The sequence below is a fragment of the Physeter macrocephalus genome, chromosome 15 (assembly GCF_002837175.3).
Source record: "Physeter macrocephalus isolate SW-GA chromosome 15, ASM283717v5, whole genome shotgun sequence".
Taxonomy (NCBI): Eukaryota; Metazoa; Chordata; class Mammalia; order Artiodactyla; family Physeteridae; genus Physeter; species Physeter macrocephalus.
Window position 1 is genome coordinate 60257981 of NC_041228.1, and position 20000 is coordinate 60277980.

Consider the following 20000-nt stretch of genomic DNA (forward strand, 5'->3'; position numbering starts at 1 on the left):
CATCCAAAGGGTTTTTGAAATCACTATGAGCGTTCATCACAAATCTAAAATTCATATCAGTAAGCCGTATTTTATTTTCATTCCTGTTTTCTGAAAACAGATAGAACATACGTAAAAGCTTTAACACCCCCTTTACTAGAAATCTAAATGGCTTTCATAGATGACAGCAGGAATAAAAGGACAGCACAAATAACTTGTAATTTTTTAAATTTACCTTTTACTTTATCAGGAGTGACTGGGGGGGGGGGTGCGCGTGGGAGGGAGGCCAGCAATAAAGGAGCCTTAAAATGAGAAATATTACAGTCACAGGAAGCGCGAACCAAACTCTTCTCTGGTTTTCATTTTGCCAGTAAATCAGCTTACTACAAATCTTCCTTGTGCAAAAGCTCTCAGCAGGTATCTGGCTGGCCCTGATTAAGCACAAATCACAATTCTTCCCCACACTTCAGTCACCTCAATAGGTACCAGAACAGAAATTAATATTTACTGCAACCAGTCCTATCATCCTAGGGGACAATCGTATTCACTCCGTTTTTTTTTGTTTGTTTGTTTTGTTTTTTTCCCAAATACCATTTTGATGTTATCAATCCCGGTGAGTTGCCCATCTCTCAACCACTGGCCTCGATCAACATCTCCCTTGGCTTAACAAATCATACCCAGGCACTACTGATGAAAATACTTCAATCTTTTTTTTTTAATTTTAGTTTTCTCCAGGCAAACATCTTAGGCCATAAACTCCCTTTGTTGAGAATAAGATGCACTCTACAAAGCCATATCAGTTTCTGGTAGCACGGCAAGGTACCAGGGGAAAGTTGGGCATAAGTTGGTAAAAATGCGTTCCCCTCCTGTGTGTGAGTATGTATGTGTGTGCCCACTTGTGTGTGTACCTGCAAACTTCAGCCACTGGAATAGCAGCCTAATTAGGGCTTAAGCTTCTCTGAGTCCCTGCAGATCTCTCCATTTGCAGAATGATTCCACTATACACGAGAGTGGTCTCAAACTTTAGTGCTTGTTTTCATTCTGTGACCCAGGCACCATCTTGATTTTATGAAACAGGTAACCCATCTTCTTTCAAATCTCAAAACAGAAGGGACTCACAACTTCAAAGCAAAAAGCCCTGTAATGTAAAAGTATCAACACTTTCACGTACGCTGATGATTTCTGAAACAAGGAAGGTTGACGTGGCTATACTGCATTACGTGTTCTATTGGGGACCTGGCTATACTGCATTAAGTATTATATTGGGGAGGATGGACACGCGATGACTCACCCTGGATGCCCCTCCCACCCCTACATTCTATTGTGTAGACTTCACAGTGGCAGAGAGCTAAGAAGGAAACATAACTCTGGGCTCATCAATATTACTAGGCATTTTAGAAATTCCTTTTCAAAAGTTCTTCTAGAAGAAAGACATCCTTGAAGGTCACTGGCATATTAAGTATGAAGAATAACTTCTTCATACTCTCTTTACTGTAATCAAATTTCATCTTAGCTAAATCAGAGAGGAAGTCATCAGTTTCAAATACATCAAAAGATCTGCATAGATTGAAAATAAAATCAAAATTCGTTTTGGTATCTAAGATGGTTAAAATGACATTCTAATTGCTCACGAATCAAACATCACAAAGCTTAGTGTGTAATTTTAATCATTGAGGAGCTCCAGGTTAATTATCCTCACGGCATGCATGCAGCTTTTAAAACCCTCTGAAATAATCTGATAAATCCCCAAAAGCGTGAAAACCTAATAATTTTCTAATTAGTCCACAAACATTAATGTTTACCTTTGCATTTACCAAATTTGTACAAGGTATACATACTGAAGGCAGCCAAAATGTCTAAAATAGAATCCCTTGATGGACTAAAAGATATGAGGAAGGCAGGAAGAAACTGTAGAGTTGGAGTGGAAGCAAGGTGGTAAATAATACTAAATTAATGATCCTAGATTAAAATGTAAAGTTCCAGGACCCAAAGTAGTTTTTTTTTCCTTTCCTATGATAACTTCGGCAGATATGTGGAAGAAGATTCACCTTAATTATAAGAGTGAGGAAAGTTCTCAAACACTTTACAGCTTTGTAAAGAAGCTTCTGAGCTATTTTTATGATTTGAATTCTCTTTTACCTGCATGCCTACAACAGTTCTCAGTCTACAAAAACACTTACTAGAATTATTACACACATGCTGAACGCACCCCAAATGAGTTATATGTAATGTGCAGTTAATAATTTTGGCCAGATGCCGAATGGATTCTGCAATATTTCTCTATATGAAATACTGCAGAGTCCATTCATGGACTCATGTCAATTTTTCTCTATATGAAGTAGATCCTCTCTTTTTATTTTATCTTAACAGAGCCAGAAGTAACTTTCAAAAATGTAATGACGTTCTTGCTATGTGAAAAAAAATTATGAAAACTATACTACAGTGTCCATCATAGGTCACAGCAATGTGGTAGGATATATCTTGTTACAATACTCCCACATAACTTTACACAAAATTGCCTGCCTATCAAGTTCTTCTCACAAGCTACACATTAATCAGAAACTAAGTCAAATACAGAGTAAGTCTTCTCTGCAATCAAATTTACATTTAATTCCAAGAGCAACAGTAACAAAACTATCTGAACTGATAGAGCTAGTAATAGATTTACCTGATTTTTAAATTTGTAGCCATAGACTACGACCATGGCAGTGTTTACCAGCATGTTTGGATGGAATCGCTTTAGTGTGTGCGGTTAAAGTTATTTAGATCAATATGTTCCGTGACACTGAATATGATGCTAAGTGATTTCACTGTCACCAGCGTCAGACAAGATCTTTCTTTTATCAACGTGTCCCACTTAGGAAATTTACACTAAAGTTTATAAGTCCCAGTTAAAAGACCACAAAGACAACCATTTAACTTAAACCACAGAATTCATTCCAAAATGACTGCATAACAAGTAAACTCACTGTAAAAGTTGCTTCACCCTTTAAGCTGCTTTCTATTTAGTCTCCACCAATTTCTATTCTCTACTGCCATACATTCTATTTTTTAAAAAATCACCCAAGTCCTCAAGAAATCTCAAAGAGAAAACCTAATATAATTTTAATGCTAAATTCAGAACAATACATACCTGCTGGTCTGCTTAGAATACGTGTACACAGTTTTGGGTATTCTCAGTAATTCACAAGATCAGTGACTTTGATCATGTAAATCCCTTTTTCGGAACTAATGGACAACATGCAGAAAAGAACTTTTATTGCTTGTTCTGCCTTGCTTTCGTCCTGCAGTCACTGCTGCCTAAACTCTTCTCTGCTAAATGACCAAACCCACCTACCAGGAGGCTGGCTAATGAAAGGGGGTGCTTTCTGAACAACAGAAGAATTCCTTTGCATTCAGAAAGCAGAGTTCCCATTAGAACCCAAAATCAGGCCAGTTTTACCTCTGTTTTTTAATTGAGATTGTCCCAGCCCTCCTCTGTAGCACAGTGAGACGTGTTTGTGAAATGATTAAAAAGAACGTGATCTGATCAAGAGGACAGAATAATGGGAAAGGAATGCTAGGTTAGCCACTCTGCTAAGAGCTGGGAAAGAAGACCACTGTGCCCCTTTGCCTATTGTTTTTATTCTCATCTGCTCTTTAGCCAACTCATAACACTTTGAGTCGCAATTCCATTTTAAACGGGTTAAAAGTTGTCCACTTACAAGGGAATTTGATAACAAGTTACAAATCCTAAATATATATATATATGTATATACATAGAAAATAAATCAAAATCCTTGAATTATATCAAGTTTCCAAAAGGTCATCACTGTCTCTGCTGTGGCCTTTTCCCCATCCCAAATCCTCTATCAATATGTCATAGTGAGTTAGGCAAAGACAAAAGAGAGGCGCAGTGTGAAAACGGCACATATATCTAATCCTGACAAAGCAATGAATAGACCTTCACAAGTATAATTATACTTGTTTATTTGTTGCCACGTACAGAGAACTGATGAAAAAAATCCATCAAAGTGGTATTATGCAGACACCAAGAGCTTCTTTTCTTCGGTTGCTAAAGCCACATTGAAGCTTAAATTCCTTATTGTTAAATTCAGAAGAAAGAAAAAAAAAAAAAAGATTTTTGGCTGGACTGTTTTTTTTTTTTTTTTTTTGCATCATTTGCTGACAGATCTTTTGTGTCCTAGGCTGTATTAGCTCACACTGCTACCTCATTTTTACCCATGCTGGAATTCATAATTACAAACTACTGTACAGAAGCTTTTAGAAGGGTGTGCTGTGCTGACCAAGACGAGAGGGTAGTGAAATCTGGCTTTGGATGTATATCAAAACACAGGTAAAGTACCTGTGTAGAAGCACCAGTTACATCAGAATACGTATTTGATCTCAGTCTTTTAAGTTGGTTGCTGGTGGTTTTCTTTACTCAGCTTTCTCTGCAATTTGCTTATTTTAGTATATGTTTAGTAGCCCATTAAAGATTGCATAACTTCTTCCCCACTGCAGTATTAAAAACGTTAGCAAGAAAGAAGGCAAATACAAGGATGTCAAAGGATTGAAAATATTGAGTAAAAAGATTTCAAACCGAACTATTAAGGGACAATTATGTTCCAATAGACACTAAATTACGTAACTTAACAAAAGCACATTTTTAGAGATGGGGGCGGGGCAAATAAGCTTTTTTTTTCGTGCAGGATAGAAATATATCAAAGTAAAAGCAATCTGCATAGTTAATGTTTGTGAGCTTTACAATTTAAAACAGAAAAGCTGTAATTTTTCTTTGCTGGCAATCTGGAAACACTCTGGAGTTAATTACAGCTGATTCGGAGTGAACCACACAAACAAAGACCAGTCTATGTCCAGACAATTATACTGCATTAACCAGCTTAGAGCTTCCTGCTGATGTTTCAGGGGTCTTCTGTTACACCCTTCTACCTTCCCAGCACGAGAGAAAATGCTTCTGCAAGAAGGAATTAATGAACAGAGCTGCAAAAGAATGTGTGACGACCTCTCCTGACACGGCAAAAACTTTCCACCCATGTCACGACAAAGGGGAGAAGGTAATTAAGTTTGAATAGAAGGATGTAACCAAATATAGTAAGCACCTCAACCAAGCACATTTTTAAAACGGGAAAGTTGACAAAGACAAACATGAGTGTGTAAGTCAATGAAGTCATTTTCCCCTGTTTTTCTCTCATTTTTCTCATTAAAACCTAAATTAGCTATTTAGTGCCGATTTATTTCCTTCTCATAAACAGGAGCCTTATAATCGATGCTTTTGCCTCTCGTTTTTTCTTCCTCTTCCTCTCCTTCTCTTTCCAGCCTCATTTTCCCTCATTCTCTCTCTCATCTCTAAACCTCCATGGACTTTAAATGACAATTACATGTCATTAAACACATGTGTTGGAGAACTAAAGAGGAAAAGTACTCTTTGCCAATGGGTCCGATAGTTCTTAATTTGATTAGTTGTGGGAAATAGGAATTTTACTCAGTTTTCTTCGCAACTTTAATCAAACTCCAGCTACTTTCCTTAGAGAGAAATCAATAATCTCTCCTTAACCAAATTACACCATTATATGACTCATTTTATTTGTTTGCTTCAGGAAGATTTCATAATCAGTGAGCAAAACGGACATAATACTTTAGCTATCCTCTGTAAACAAACTTTGGTCCTTTTAACCAATCTAGTTGATTTCTAATTTTCTTATTCATTCTAATTGAAAATGAATAGTTTGCATTGGTGTGAGAAAGGACATGAACTGTAATTATGTTCAGTGCCTCTCTCTGATTCTTTCTTTGATACTGTTTTGCCAGTATTCCAGCTGACATTGGGGCTTTGTAGTGATTGCTTCATTAAAGGGTAAGGATGTCCTAATCAGCTAAAGCATTACTAGAAAGCTGTTGTTTGCCAATACTGTGAGAATATACCGACTTTTTTTTTTTTTTTTTTTGCTTTCTTTATAGAAGAAAAAGGTACCTCTGGATGCCATTACCCAGCCATACTTAAGTATTAATAATCTTCCCTTTGTCTCATCTATACAAAGTAGGATTAGAGTTAAATGACTCTATGATCCTTTCAATTTTTTTTCCCTAAATAAATATTAATCTACAAATCAATCAATTGGTGTTATATTAAAACACATATAAACATACTCTCTGGAAATACTAAAAGGTTGTGTAAATTACCCTCATTTTACAAAGCATCTCAAAGACGGACAGAATCATTTTCCCTTCTCAGACCCCTCCTCCTCAATCCCTACTATATTTGAAATTTCAAGTAAATAAAACTTTGAAATAGAAAGTCTAAACATGGAGCCCTTTAGTTTTCCTTGGAAAAACATGTACTGAATTAATCATTTTTAAAATTTATAAATCATATTTGCCATGTTTTCTATATGATTTCTAGTCTTTAAAACGTAATTGACTAATCTCTCTGGCATACACCCAATTTAAGAGTGTTTAGTTGATAATGCTTTTAAGTTGTCATATAGGAACATTTAAAAAATTCATCTTAATTGGTTTCATTAAGGTAAATATAACTATAGAATATTTGGCTTCAGAAACGGATTTACCAGACTACCAGACTACCACACATACATTTTTCTCCTATACAATGTGAAGACAATATATCCTAACATATACATGCATTTTTTTCTTCTTTGTCTATTAATATATAAAATTCATTATTGAAATACTGACAACTAAATATTTAAATGAGGAAACAATTGTATAATTATTTGTATTTCATGAGTCCCACAATATGATCTCATAACCAATATAGCATAAGCATAGTAGTGTAAGTATAGTCTTATTATTTTTTTGAAAAATGTCATTCCTTGCAGGCTAAACCTACCATAATTATCTTCATAAAATTAATCACAGGTCAGGTATTCCAGCAAACAATCCTATTCCCAGGGCAATGATTTCAAACAATTCAAAATAGTTTTAATGAAGAAAGTTATATGCGTAATTTCTTAAATCACTACCAAGTGCCCTCTTACAATCCAAGACTCTTAGTCTAGCAAATGCAAGCCTCTTTTTATATCCCATGTAGATATTTTAAATTATTTTATATTAGAAACCACATTTGGACTAACATAGAGAACCTAAGTGGAAAGAAAAGTTTCTTCTGGATGAAATATTGGCAAATTTATGTTTGATCACTCAGATTTGTTGGTTATTTTATTTCTATTATGAAGAGCCTCTTGTTTGCTTTTTGTGTATGTGTGTGGTTTGTTTGTTTGTTTGTTTGTTTGGCCTGAAAGTTAATTTGGCTGCTGTCCATAAGTGAAGTGCGCAATTCAGTAATTAACTTTTGTGTTTTAAATGTATGCACGTTAATTAAATTTCATTATAAACAAACAAACGTCAACCATAATTATAAGCTCCTTGGTTTACCCACATATTATCCCTTTTCAAACAAACTTGATGTCAGACAAATTAAAATCAAGCAGCCAGCAATTTTGAGTTGAATTTTACATGATCTGCTGGTAACCTGATTACTTTAACTTCAATATCATTACAGGAAAAGTATTTCAGGAAAAATAATGACAAGAATTCCAACAGGAGACAAGGTTAATTGTATTGATTCAAAAGATGCATGTTCATAGGAACCATGTTGAAGGAATAATGTTATCTCAAATCTACAGTTTCTATTAAAATGAAATTGTCCAGCATGAAAGAGGCAATTAAGATTAGTGTCTGCAGAACTAGAGATACTAAACTAACTAACTAATTATCTGGGCCCAATTATCTTATACTTTAAGTAGCAAAATATCAGTGTGGAGCAACTACAAGGCATAAGGTTTGCAGGTTTATTTACTGACTGGTGTATCTATTAGGACCAAGAACAAGTGGGGCTGTCAGGACATAATGAAGGTAAATGATTAGTTAGCACCAAGCCTGAACTCTTCTTCAATGCAATAAGAGTTAATTAAAGTTTACCACCAAACATCAACCAAAGAAGGATGTTGATCAGGTTTCAGCATTAAGTGCAAACAGACAATAGTTGGCAGCAATTAGTGCAGCTATCAAATGACATGCAATGATAATTATACATTTAAAACTGCTAAAGAGCTGGGGGAAAAAAAAACTAATCAGCCTCTTTGACGACAAATACTCAAAGGGCAGGAAACAGGTATCAGATTATTTCACTTTAACACTGTAAATCAATAGAATTAAACAAGAAAAGGCTGTATGGGTACATTATCTGAAAGAGAACAGTTCACTGGATCCAAAATGAAATAAATCTGCTAGTACTGGTCTCTCAAAGATAAGAACTTCTGGAGCTAAAGAAAATCAGTTACTTTTCAATTAAAGTTTCAGAGTTAAGTCTGTGTAAAGAAAGTTTAGCTTCTGGGTTTTGTGTAAACCCAACAATGCAACAAGTATTCCAGCATAATTACTGTTATTTAAATTAAGTATTAACTTCCACTCTAAAGGTACTGTCAAAAGTGCTTTATGCCTGAGTATTATCTTTGTGCGCTAGAATACTACCTCCCTGAAACATGTTTAGATGTTAGGGTCAAAATTCTTTTAATACAGCTAAATTTAAAACAAAAGCCACGTATACATATTTAGTGTACGTTATGGCAGGTCTTCCCTTGATGCCATTCAAATCTACAACTTCAATCTTCCCGGAATCAATGAGACTGCATACAACACATGCCTTAAAATACTTTTAATAAATCGTCTCATTCTTTACCATAGTTTCTGGCCTGCAGCCTAGAGCATGTCTCCAGAAATGTGCCCATCCTCATGACCCCCACCTCTCCATTTTCCCAACTAATTCTGTTATGCTAAGGATTTGTACACAGTGTTGGCTAATCCCAATATTTCCCTGGAGCTAAATCTAAGCCATGGCCGACTCCCAGCACAAAAATATCTTTCTCCAAAAGCCCTTTCGCCCCCTTCAGCACTCATACACTCATTGGTCCTGACATTTTCACTTCAGCCATGACAAATGAGCTGATGACTCTGGTGTGATTGCACGGGAGGATGGCTTTATCTAAAGATATATCATTAACTCTCATCACCATCTCCTAATATGGCTCTTCTGGGTTAATGTGTTGTGAAAATTTGAGGAAATTTTTGTGTAAATATATGCACTTTAAGGAGTAAGAGACCAACTTCATCAAAAGGAGAAAAGGGAAGCCAGAGTGGACAGGATCAGGGAAGGGAAAAAAAAAAAAAAAGACTAGCATTAACTAAATGTTGCTCTGGGGATTTAAGTAACTCGACTCAACCTCTGCCCCAGCAAACCAGCCATCTGACTGTCTCTTAAAGGCCCCTTCCCCTCCAGAGGGGCGGCCGGAGCAGAGCGTAATCTGTGAAGTGGCACAAATAAAGCTTCTCAGATAAACACAGCTAATCAATCTGCACGCCCATTTCTTTGTATCTACCCCCCTCCCCGTGTAGGACGGATTTTACTCTCGAACCCTTAATTCCCTACGTTACTAAATCTCTCTAAATTCATTTTAATGGAAAAAGGGATTGTCAAAACCCATTTCCCTCCGAGGTCATTGTCTTCTTCAATTAGAAAGGAGCAATCTTTTTCTGACCATTATTAAATGTGAAACTCTTCAAGCTTTAAAAAGAGGGGAAAGGGAAACTTTTCCATTTAGCATGAATGCCACAACCTTTAGGTTAAGTTAGAACCCAAGTTCCAGTTACACAGTTCTCGTTATACTATGGAGTTTACAGAGAAGATAACTGTTATAACCTCTTCTGTCAATTCATCCGAGAACGCTCAGCCAATCAGAGTCGACTGTAGCATAACAGACCTCGGGAAAGGAGGTCAGGCTTTGAGGTAAAGTGCTATTCACTACTGGACCATGCAAGGAGCTCTTTATTCCTGTGCTTATTGGCATCAGTCCCCCTTAGGAGAGCAAGAACAAAGCCAAGTGCTCGTGTGAGGTTTATGAATAAATCAGAGGTGAGCCCCTTTTAGTGCTGCCCATGGCTTCCTTGTTGACAGTGAGAACTTACACAGGCTTCTATGACCAGCAACTTCTGGCAAACCACAATGATTCCTAATCTGCACCCTGTTTCATTTCAAGAACTGAGTGGCCCACCCCATTTTTCCTGCAAGTTTTCACCTTTCAGGCAATTCCTGTTCTATCTCGAGCAGTTTAGCTTTACAATCCGAGAGCAGTCAGCTGGCTCTACGGTCATCATAGAAATTGTACCAACTGAAAATCTTCCTTTGCTTGGAAAAATTCCACAAATGAAAAAATCTCCAGCGTAACAGAAATTATTCTCATATTAATATTATAGAATCTTTGGATATGGGAGGAGCTCAACCAACTAAGTTGAAAAATGTTGAATGATTTGCTGAAGGAGACACACACACACACGCACACACAGACACACACACACGCACACACATTAGATTTTCTCATTGGCTGTGCCCTGTAGTTGTGTGATATTTCCCGGAAATTTCTCTGAGCTTCAGTTTCCTTATGGGTTAAACCAGGGGATTGTGCTATATCCCTTCCGACTGCAACAAGCTATGGTTCTAATACAAAAACCCATTTAGATTGTGCTTGGAAGATACTTTTCCCTATGGAATCTTCCAAGACAGACCCAGATGTTTTTAAGGTCGCATTTTTTTTCAATACCCAGATTTCAAGAGGAGAGGCAGATTCCAGTAGTAGAGTAAACTGAAGTGTTTTATTTATGTTTTTAATTAACAATCATATTTTTTCATGTATTCATGTATTTATTGAGGATATTTACCAAGGATTTGCCAATATTGTCCATCACTGTGAATACAGGGATTAAACAGACATGGGTGCTGCCCTCATGGAGACTGAAATTTATTTGAGGAGAAACTTAAACAAGCATCGTGAAAAATGCTAAGATGCTAATTATTTTTTTCCAATGAAATATATCCTACCCTATCAGTATTCAATAAAAGCTTAGCCTTAAATAAATGTGCTTCAAATGAATGGTTAAGTCCAGGGCCACTTATAAATGACCAGAACGTAGGCAAGGCACACACTTTTATTTTTAAGAAGAACTTGAGCAAAGATTGTGAACTAAATATATATTATAAATGTCAAGCGAAAATCAAACTCAAATCTGGGAAATTACTATCCAAATTACACTTATATTTTCCATAAAAATATAAAGAATAATTTTAAGTGTGTATCTTACATGTAACGCAATGGGAAATTATTATGAATTTTAAAATCAAAAAGAAAAACCATAAGAGAAATAGATTTTAGTTTAGAGGATCGAAAAGTTGTGTTTATAAATTTATTAACCCTTATCGTGAATCTTATCACCTTTGAACCTGGGTCGTCCTCCTCTGAATAATGCATTCCTATAGAAAGATAAAGGACTGTGATGTCCTCCATGAGATAAGCCAAGAGGAGACTCATAACTTGGCTATAAAATTCCCACAAGAAAATTTAAGGGTTCTATAATATTACTGGGTTATTAATAACTGGATCTTTTCTCTAGGTTGGTGTAAATTTTGGTCAGCAGGGTGCCATGCAAACAGTATTTATTCTTCTTTCATGGCATATCAAAATATCATAACATCAAGTATATAAAAAGGTATTGCTATGACATCTAATCCAGTTTGGGGAAAACCTCTAATTCAAAGGCTTTCAAACAGGTAGGGTCAGCTTCAGTACTGAAATAAGCTTCGTGGTCTCTTCTATTATTGTATATAATGGACAGTCTGGAATCTTGAGTTCCTATGGATAGACTAAGGTCTGTTTCTGTTCTAATTTGCTTCTTATAAAAAGATCCCAGAAATGCATTAAAACCATCTAGAAACCCCTCAAAACCAAAGCAACTTGTGATGATGGAGTAGCAAATAATTAGGTGGAGGCGTATCCACCCAGATGTCATCTAGGTATCCGTCAATGAGAAAACATGAGAAGAAGGAGACTACCCTTTGGTCCTACCTCTTAGGCATCCCCCTTGACTAATTCCTATCTCCCTCCCTTGTCAGGGAGAGGGGCACTCTATTCGAAAGGTCTATGTAGATTTGCTTTATCAAGTACTCTTCAGTAGAGCATTATATCAAAACCAGCTATTGACAATAAAGAAAAGGGGAATGAAGGATATCGGGCCCTGTCCACATTCACTTATTTTAATATGTTCACAACAGCTTAGCCTTAGGTAAGCTCTACAGCAACTCTGAGATATAAATGAGGAATCTGAGGCTCAAAAAGATTAAATAACTTTGATAAGGTCATCTATAACAAGAATTTAACCCAAGTGTCTTACAGATCTAATAAGATTTCTATTGGTCATTGAGTTGTCCAAAATTGGAGTAGATTTTCAAATATCTAAGACTTAAATTAAGCAAACTCATTTAAAAAGGAAAAAGGAATCCAAGTAAACAGAATCAAAAGAATGTCTGGTTTTAAACTAAGTGTCATTCTTTCTCTACGCTATGCTGCCTCTAAAACATCACAGCTTTGTCTTTACTTTCCCTCCACAAAATAGAAAGCTTTCTTCTTCACACTGTGTTCATCGTTATTAAGAATACATTTGAAGTCACTGAGATCATTAGTACTTTTATGAATCGTAGATTCATCTTGACCATTCAAAATACCTAGGCTAACCTCCTACTTAACACAAAAACATGCTTCCAGTCGCAGTGCTAAGAGGCCATCCAGATTCTACTGGTCTCCTTTCAGTAACAGAGAACTCACTCTCTCAGAGGAGACAACATCACTGTTGGATTACCACTGCACACTTTCCTTTTCTTCTCTCCCCCATTTCCACCACATTTGTATTCATTCACAGAACAAACCCTTTTCTAAGCAGCCAATATAGTTGAGTGACCATTGGTCCTAGAGCTGGGACAGCTGAGTTCTTGTCCTGACATGTTCCTACCTTGCTGGCTGACTCAACGTTTACTTCTCCAGAATTCAGTATGCCATATTCTAAAATGAGCTGGTTGAACTGAAGAACTATAAGGAAGTTTCCAGGATTTAGCCCTTTGATAGTTTCCAGTTGTCTTACCACCCTACCTGCTCTTTTCTGTTGCGATCGTGTTGGCCACTTCTTAGAAAATGAAAGAAATTTAGTCTACAGAGGAACACCGCACAGGCTACCCCTATAAACACATCTAAAGAGGAAAGAGAGACATTAACATGGAAAAAGGGTAGGGGTGTGTGTGTGTGTGTGTCTGCATACACACTCCTAGTTTGTGTCTATTAAACCAAAGGAGATGACTCACTCTCCATTCATTAGTGGGCTCAGGAAATTTTAAGTATGAATTGCTTTATTCCTAAATGTGTGGGGGAAAAGTACTACGAACTATATATTAGAAAATCTACATTAGTAAAGCCTTTCAGGTTTAATAAAGGTTCTTTGGGATATGATTGGGCTTCTTCAATTTATTCTTCCAATCAGGCAAATGTTAAGATTCTTTATAAACTTCCCTCTTAGAAAGTTTTGTTTTGTTATTAACAGTACAACCAGGTGGCATACACCAGCTCATAGGTTTTTGTAGTTTAACATTGTTAAAGCTATGGATTTCCTTTCTTCTTTACAGTGAAGGAAAAGAATTTTATGGACAGTTATAAAATGCATATTTTAACCCAAAAGTCGATTTTCCCTGGTTAAAATGATTTAGATCTGAGTAAATGCCTGCAGAATGCTTTCTGTTTTTACAGCTAGAACACAATGGAACCTATAAACTTTGTCCTAGAGGTACGTGCTATAATGTGTACCATTCAAAAATTATCAACTGTGCACTGTCGTCTCCCCAGGACAAGCAAACATTAGAAATGATCAATCATCTAAATATATGATGCTAGTGTGTGAACCCCTGACCTGAATGACTAAAACACCTACTCAGGACTTGTCTTGGACCATCAGGGCATTATGACACATTAACTAAGTCAAGCTGCCCAAATTCTTAAATTGTATTTGTTTATTTTTTCAATCTCTAGAATGTTAAAGTGGCTAATTATACCAGAGACAAGCTGCTTGCCAAATATGACTTTAGTGTCAAGCCATTTTTAGGTTGTGTGCGTACATTCAAAAGTGCCTCAAAATGGCAAATATTTTAGTTCATTCACAAACCTTGAAAAGAATAGGGGAGTGGGGAGCGGCCATTCCTGGACTGAGGATTGTATGTCAAATGTGAAACCGTATCAAACTTTCAGGGCAACTTGTGAACCTCTGAAACTAGGGAATTAACAGAACATCAAATCCAGCAAGATCACAGGGGGAACAATCCACATACAAGAAAATAATGCCATTGAGCCCTCATTAAAAGACCATTTTGTCCTTAGCCATCAAAGACTGTGAGTGCACTAAGATCTTGGTTATATCATCAGGGATAACTAAAACAAGTGCCAAGAGAAATTGTGCACTTTTAGTTCTCACATGTGTCCATCTGTTCACATATAAACATATATTCTGCTTTCTGTCTGATTCCTAAAAATCTTGATATCAGAATACCCTGGGCTTTTGCCCATTTCCTAAGAATGCAGACATCACATAAGCTACTATTAACCCGTGTGTGATCCACTTCCATGGTGGCTGGAAAGCTGCCAGTTACAACACATGGTGCTTGGTTAACAATGTCTTAAAATATAAATGAATTTATTTTTTAAATTAACACATTTTTCTTATGGAAATACCTTAATAAGCCCTGCTGCATGTAAAAGAATAGCTTCCATGTGGAATTTTTGGTTCTTTTAAGATTTTTGCAAGCGTATCCATAAAGTTAACCAGAAAAGTTTCTGAAACAATGCAGAATTTCTTGACAATTTTTCTAAAGGGCTCTAGTAAAGAATGTCGGTGACTTTATATAACAAAGATCAAACACTTTTCCCTTACAATGTTCTGTACTCAAGAGGCAACCCTTACACTTCAATTTATGTGAAAACACTTCTGATTCCACAAGTTTCCGTGTAACCATCTTAACAGTACTGAATAGCAACTGAACAGTTAATGTGATGAGGCAAACAGAAGTTCTACAATCTAGTAACAAAACAAGTTAGGTTAATATCTGGCGGAATCTTTCAATCCTGCTCTGGGGTAGCCTTCAATGGCTCATTTGTGGTGACCCCAAACCGGAAAGAGCTTGTTTAAAATGTATACATATAAATAATTATCCACACTGTATTTGATTTACATATGTACAAAAGAACCAATTCCCACCTTTCAAAGTGTCTTAACACTTATGGTATTTTAACTGCCCTAATTATGGTTGAAGAAACATCATTAAGGGCCCTGATCACATCAACTGATAACCAGTTACAGCCCTAACTAGTGACAAGGGAAAACCCTACTGCAAATGTTTCCAAGAGTACTTAGACACTTTCAAAAAGACTTATCTCTAAATGAAAAACACAATACTCCTACAAAGCAACATGACGATGAATTAAATCCTAAGAAAATAACTCTGTATCCTCTTCCACCAGCCCCTCCCAGCCCGAAAAGCTGATAGGCCACTTAAAACACTTAACATTGCCAAAAAATCAGAATACACAACTCTTTCCCAAGTGAAGTGTTCTACCAACTGAGACAACTATTTATAGCCGATAGGGTAGGGGATGGGGGAGGGAGCACCATATATTCCATCATTAACTACATGAGATATCCACACCATACTATTGGCCTCTTCTGAAATAACTGTTTTTGCCAGCAAAGTGCTGGGAATTCTTGATACCCAATAGTCAATATTTGGCTAGCCTAGCATGTTTCTGAAAACTCTTCTATATACAAACCTCTGTTTATCGTCCTCTAGCTGCACTATTGTCATACATATTACTTCCCAGTGATGATGAAAACTCAGGGCATCTTAGAAAGTTGCTGAAATCTGAGCCCCTGCTTGTTTTCTCAAGTCTTGGACAAACATAACTTTAGAGCGAGCAGAGCACAGACTTAAAGAAAGAGGAGCCTGCATTTTCATCTTCCTTTCATCTCGGTCATTCAGTCAGCCATTCAGAACCCTATTCAACAGAGCTTTTCATTATGCAAAAAAATGCTAATCCTTTTCCGATGCTTTCACACTTGTATAAACCCCCATTCCTTCAACTGAAAAGCAATTATATCAGTTTACCTTTCTGTCAAAAACAGGATTAATATTCCAATAACAGAATTTCCTTTCTTCTCCTATCTTTCTGCTTTAGGAAACTAGAGATTATTAGTAGAGGCATTCTTAGAACAAGAATACATTATTTTAAATATGATTATGTGAACCAATGAGCGGGAAAAGGAGAAGAATCGTAGGAAGAAAAAGTCCTTCAGTTACAGCAGAAACTCTTTTCTGTGACACAACTGACCTTTCCTTTGCAGACGCCCAAAGACGCGGAGTCTCACTCTGGTCTATTAATCAGAAACAAATTATGAAAGAATGTAGCTGGACTGGTTGACACTATCCCATCTTGGGAGACTCAGTCACAGCCTAGTAACAATGTCCTCTTCATGGGTAATGAACAGCCATGACAAATGGGGCAGAGAAACTATTTATTTGCATATGTAAATTCTCACACAAGGGAAACATGTACAAACAAGTGTCATTGTAAGGTGGATTAGGCAAACAACGCTTTCTTTTTAGGACATTCTGCAGCCCAGAACATTAGTCAGCACAATTAAACCAGTCTCCATGGAGACTAATGAAATTTCACCATGGTATGAGTTAAATTAGATAGCTAGTTATGTGTTTCCACAATCCAACTTGAAATCCATTATTGTTTCAGAACAATACAGCAATTGTGCCTAGCTGATCTTTGCCAGCTCAACAAGCTTCTAAGTTGACAATTTGCATATGTTAATATAATTAAGCACTAATTACATGAAACTTGTACATATTCACATGCACTTTCCCTGGGCACTTTTCAGTTTGAACCTTGGCAAAGTCTTTAACCCTTAGAATGGTTTGAGAGGAAAAAAAAAAGAAACTCTGCCTGTGGGTACAGCCCCTAGGCAGACACAGAAAGGCTCCTCATTTATAAACACAAAGCTTAACCTGGCTTCTCATATTTCTAGCAACAATGACAGAAAATATTTTGTGAATGTGCTAGGGACCAGGGATAAGAGAAAAGGGATGGGGGGGGGGTGGATTCATCTTTAAAGACTCATAACTAGTATCTTCTCATAGGTAAGTAATAACACTCATTTCAAGAAAAATGTTAAGGAAGAGTTTGCTGTCACTGACGTTGTTGAACGTTGGGAGATGAAAATGATTTGACAACAGCAAAAACAGCAAGTAGAAAAGGCAAAAAGAACCAGCAGCACCTAATGAGCTTTACATAAATATATGCAGAGGCAATTAAGCAATGTTAATTACTATGACAGCAGTTAATTGAATATAATTAGATATTTTAAGCCACTGAATAAAGCATAGTTAAGATTAATTTTATTGAGATTAATTGTAAATAAGGATAGATTAACTCTGTGTTTTGACAGGCATAAAAAGTAGTTCTGCAAATGAAGCAGGAGCGTGGCCACCAGTCCAAAAATCATATATTATTTTAATGTCACACCTCAGAATCATCTCCTCAATAAACATGACTTTTCAAACCCAAACAGACAGGAATCTTGAAGAAAAACAAACAGCTTGCAGAGATTAAAGAGCCTTTTGTCCTTTTTCATGTGCATTTCTTTTAACAGACTAAATTAAGCGAGTCTGGTGTACGTGTTTTAGGAAGGAACATTTCACACTGAATGGAAAAAATGTTCTATCACATATGAAATTCGTGCAGCTGCGCGGAACTTGGTCCAGATGGTTTTAGACTATAAAACACCCCCAAATGATAGACAGTAGGCCTTCCCAAGATTATGTGATAAAGTCACAATCTTTTATTTTGACCTCCCAAATTTCTGCTTTGTATTATTTCCCATCAAATTACATATTTTCTTTTACAGTTGTGTTTCTCCAAGAGGGTTAAAGAAACGTTGCGCCTACTAAGTGTTAGAAATAAATGTTAAGCGAATGGAAGAAGGCCTCTATGAACAGATATCAGCTAAATCACTCAGCCCCAAAATGCAATGATAGCCATGACAACAATGCAATGACAATACTTGGTTATTACAATGGTTACTGGAAATATTTCTTGGGAAAAATAGTGCTAGATGAAAATCCCTTCCAAATACTTTCACACCAAGCTAATTCATGCATACTCTTTAAGAAAATGAACACAGTCTTCAAGAATGCTGAACAAATCACTAATAAGAAAGGAACTTCAATTGATTTTGAAATAAATCAATAGGTGATTAACATAATATTTTTAAAGCAGCAGAATGTATGTGTGTGTATATCTCTATATATTACATAAACATATATATTTCCAACACCTCTTAGCTCTTAATCGAACAAGAGCTTTATGCTGTGGAGCCTGGCTCTACCTTGCCTCACAACTTCTTTAGGATGCCCTTGGTCTTTATAACAAAAATCCTAAAATGGTCTGTGAAACAAGACTACAACGACAAGCCATTCTGCAGTGAAAGATTTTAAATCATCCAGCCTCTTTTAATAGACTTGAGACTTATTGAGGTAGAAACCATAAAAAATGAAGAAGGGAAATTTAATCCCTGAAATATTGATTTGCACATTAATATCATATAGGCAGAGGGCAATTTGGCTTCGTGGAAATGACACATCGTCGACCCTTGGTGAAGTCAGAGCCAATCTAACTGCTGAACATGTCTGAATCTCAAGAGTTATTAAGGGCTTCCCTTCTTGCCTTTATGACTTTTCTTCAGCCTACCAATGCAATCTTAAATGTATTATCTTTAAGAAATAATTGTAAAACCTCAGGGGTTTTCCAGTTAATGGAAGGGAGGCCAAACCACATCAGATTCTGAAATGCAACATTAAACCCTTGCAATCAACAAAACCACCTCAATTCTCATCCATCCAGTGCAGGATCTAATATTGTTATTAGAGATAATCAAATTTCATTGTGTAAATTTAGGCTCATGGTCAGAATGGAAGCAGTAAATTCTGCAATATTAAACAGCGATTTTCTCAGCCTCCTTTATGTTTTCCTTTGCTGGGACAGCATCTTTTAAAATAATCCAACTAGCTCAAAATTAATGGGCAGATCTGGGCTCATCTGCTAAAAACTGCAAAAGATTACAATAAAGCTGAGAGTGTTTCCTTCATTTTTAACTTTAAGTGGCAACTTTCACTTCCTAGATCCAGAGCCCACTCTCCCTGCCTACCCCACAATTGGGTGCTATTGCTTTGACTTACACAGCTGGTTTACCTGACCTTTCTTTGTTCCTTAGGTACATCTCACTTTTCAGATTTATGGTATTTCCCCCATATTTCATTGACTCTATCTTCATTGACATAAAAATGAAAACAAATATGAGTTTACTTTTCAAAATCCAAAAGCAACCAGCTACTGAATAAATACACAGTGATACTCTCTCTCCAGTTTATGCCATAAATATTAGAACAGTTTTTTTTTAATAGCTGTATAAACCTTATGAGCCCCACACTGAAGCCAGGTGCAAGAGGTTAAAACAGCTGGCTAGCCATCTTTTATTTTTGTGTGCCTTCCTGCTGATTGAAACCGCAAACGTTGAAAACTATCAAATATTCCCTTAAGGATTTTTTTTTTTAAGAAGAGGAAGGAAAAAAGAAAACCTTCGTTTTCTTTAATATGCTCCTCCGTGGAGAAGAAAAACTCTAAAACACAATCAGTCACAGAGATTGTGAAATAATCCCAATCCCTCCTTTCTGTTGTATTTAAACCATCCTTTCCAACAACTTCTAGACACAATTGTTTTTATTCTTCAGTTAGAAAAAAGAGGGAAAAAAAAGAAAGAAAGAGAGAAAGTCTGAGCTTGCTCTGTCAGTTTTGCCAGTAAATATAAAGTAAAACAAGTGTTGATGGCACCGAGAGTGTTACATACCCGGGCTGTGTTTTTGCATTGCTCTCAATGGAAGCGATCGATGCCCGTGTCACTGTCGCGTCCCAATCGCAGCCAAGTCTCAGCCTTAATCTAAGCAACATCCGAAAAGGCAGCGGCAGCCGCAGCCTCTCCCTGACTCTTCCATCCATCCACCCAACTAAAAATATAATACT

General features: G+C 36.6%; 1 protein-coding gene across 1 annotated transcript in view; it reads right to left on the reverse strand.

Annotated features, from left to right (window-relative positions):
- Positions 1-20000, reverse strand: part of ZFHX4 (zinc finger homeobox 4) — a 180864-nt gene that overhangs the window by 157922 nt on the left and 2942 nt on the right. The gene's annotated exons all lie outside the window — the stretch shown is intronic.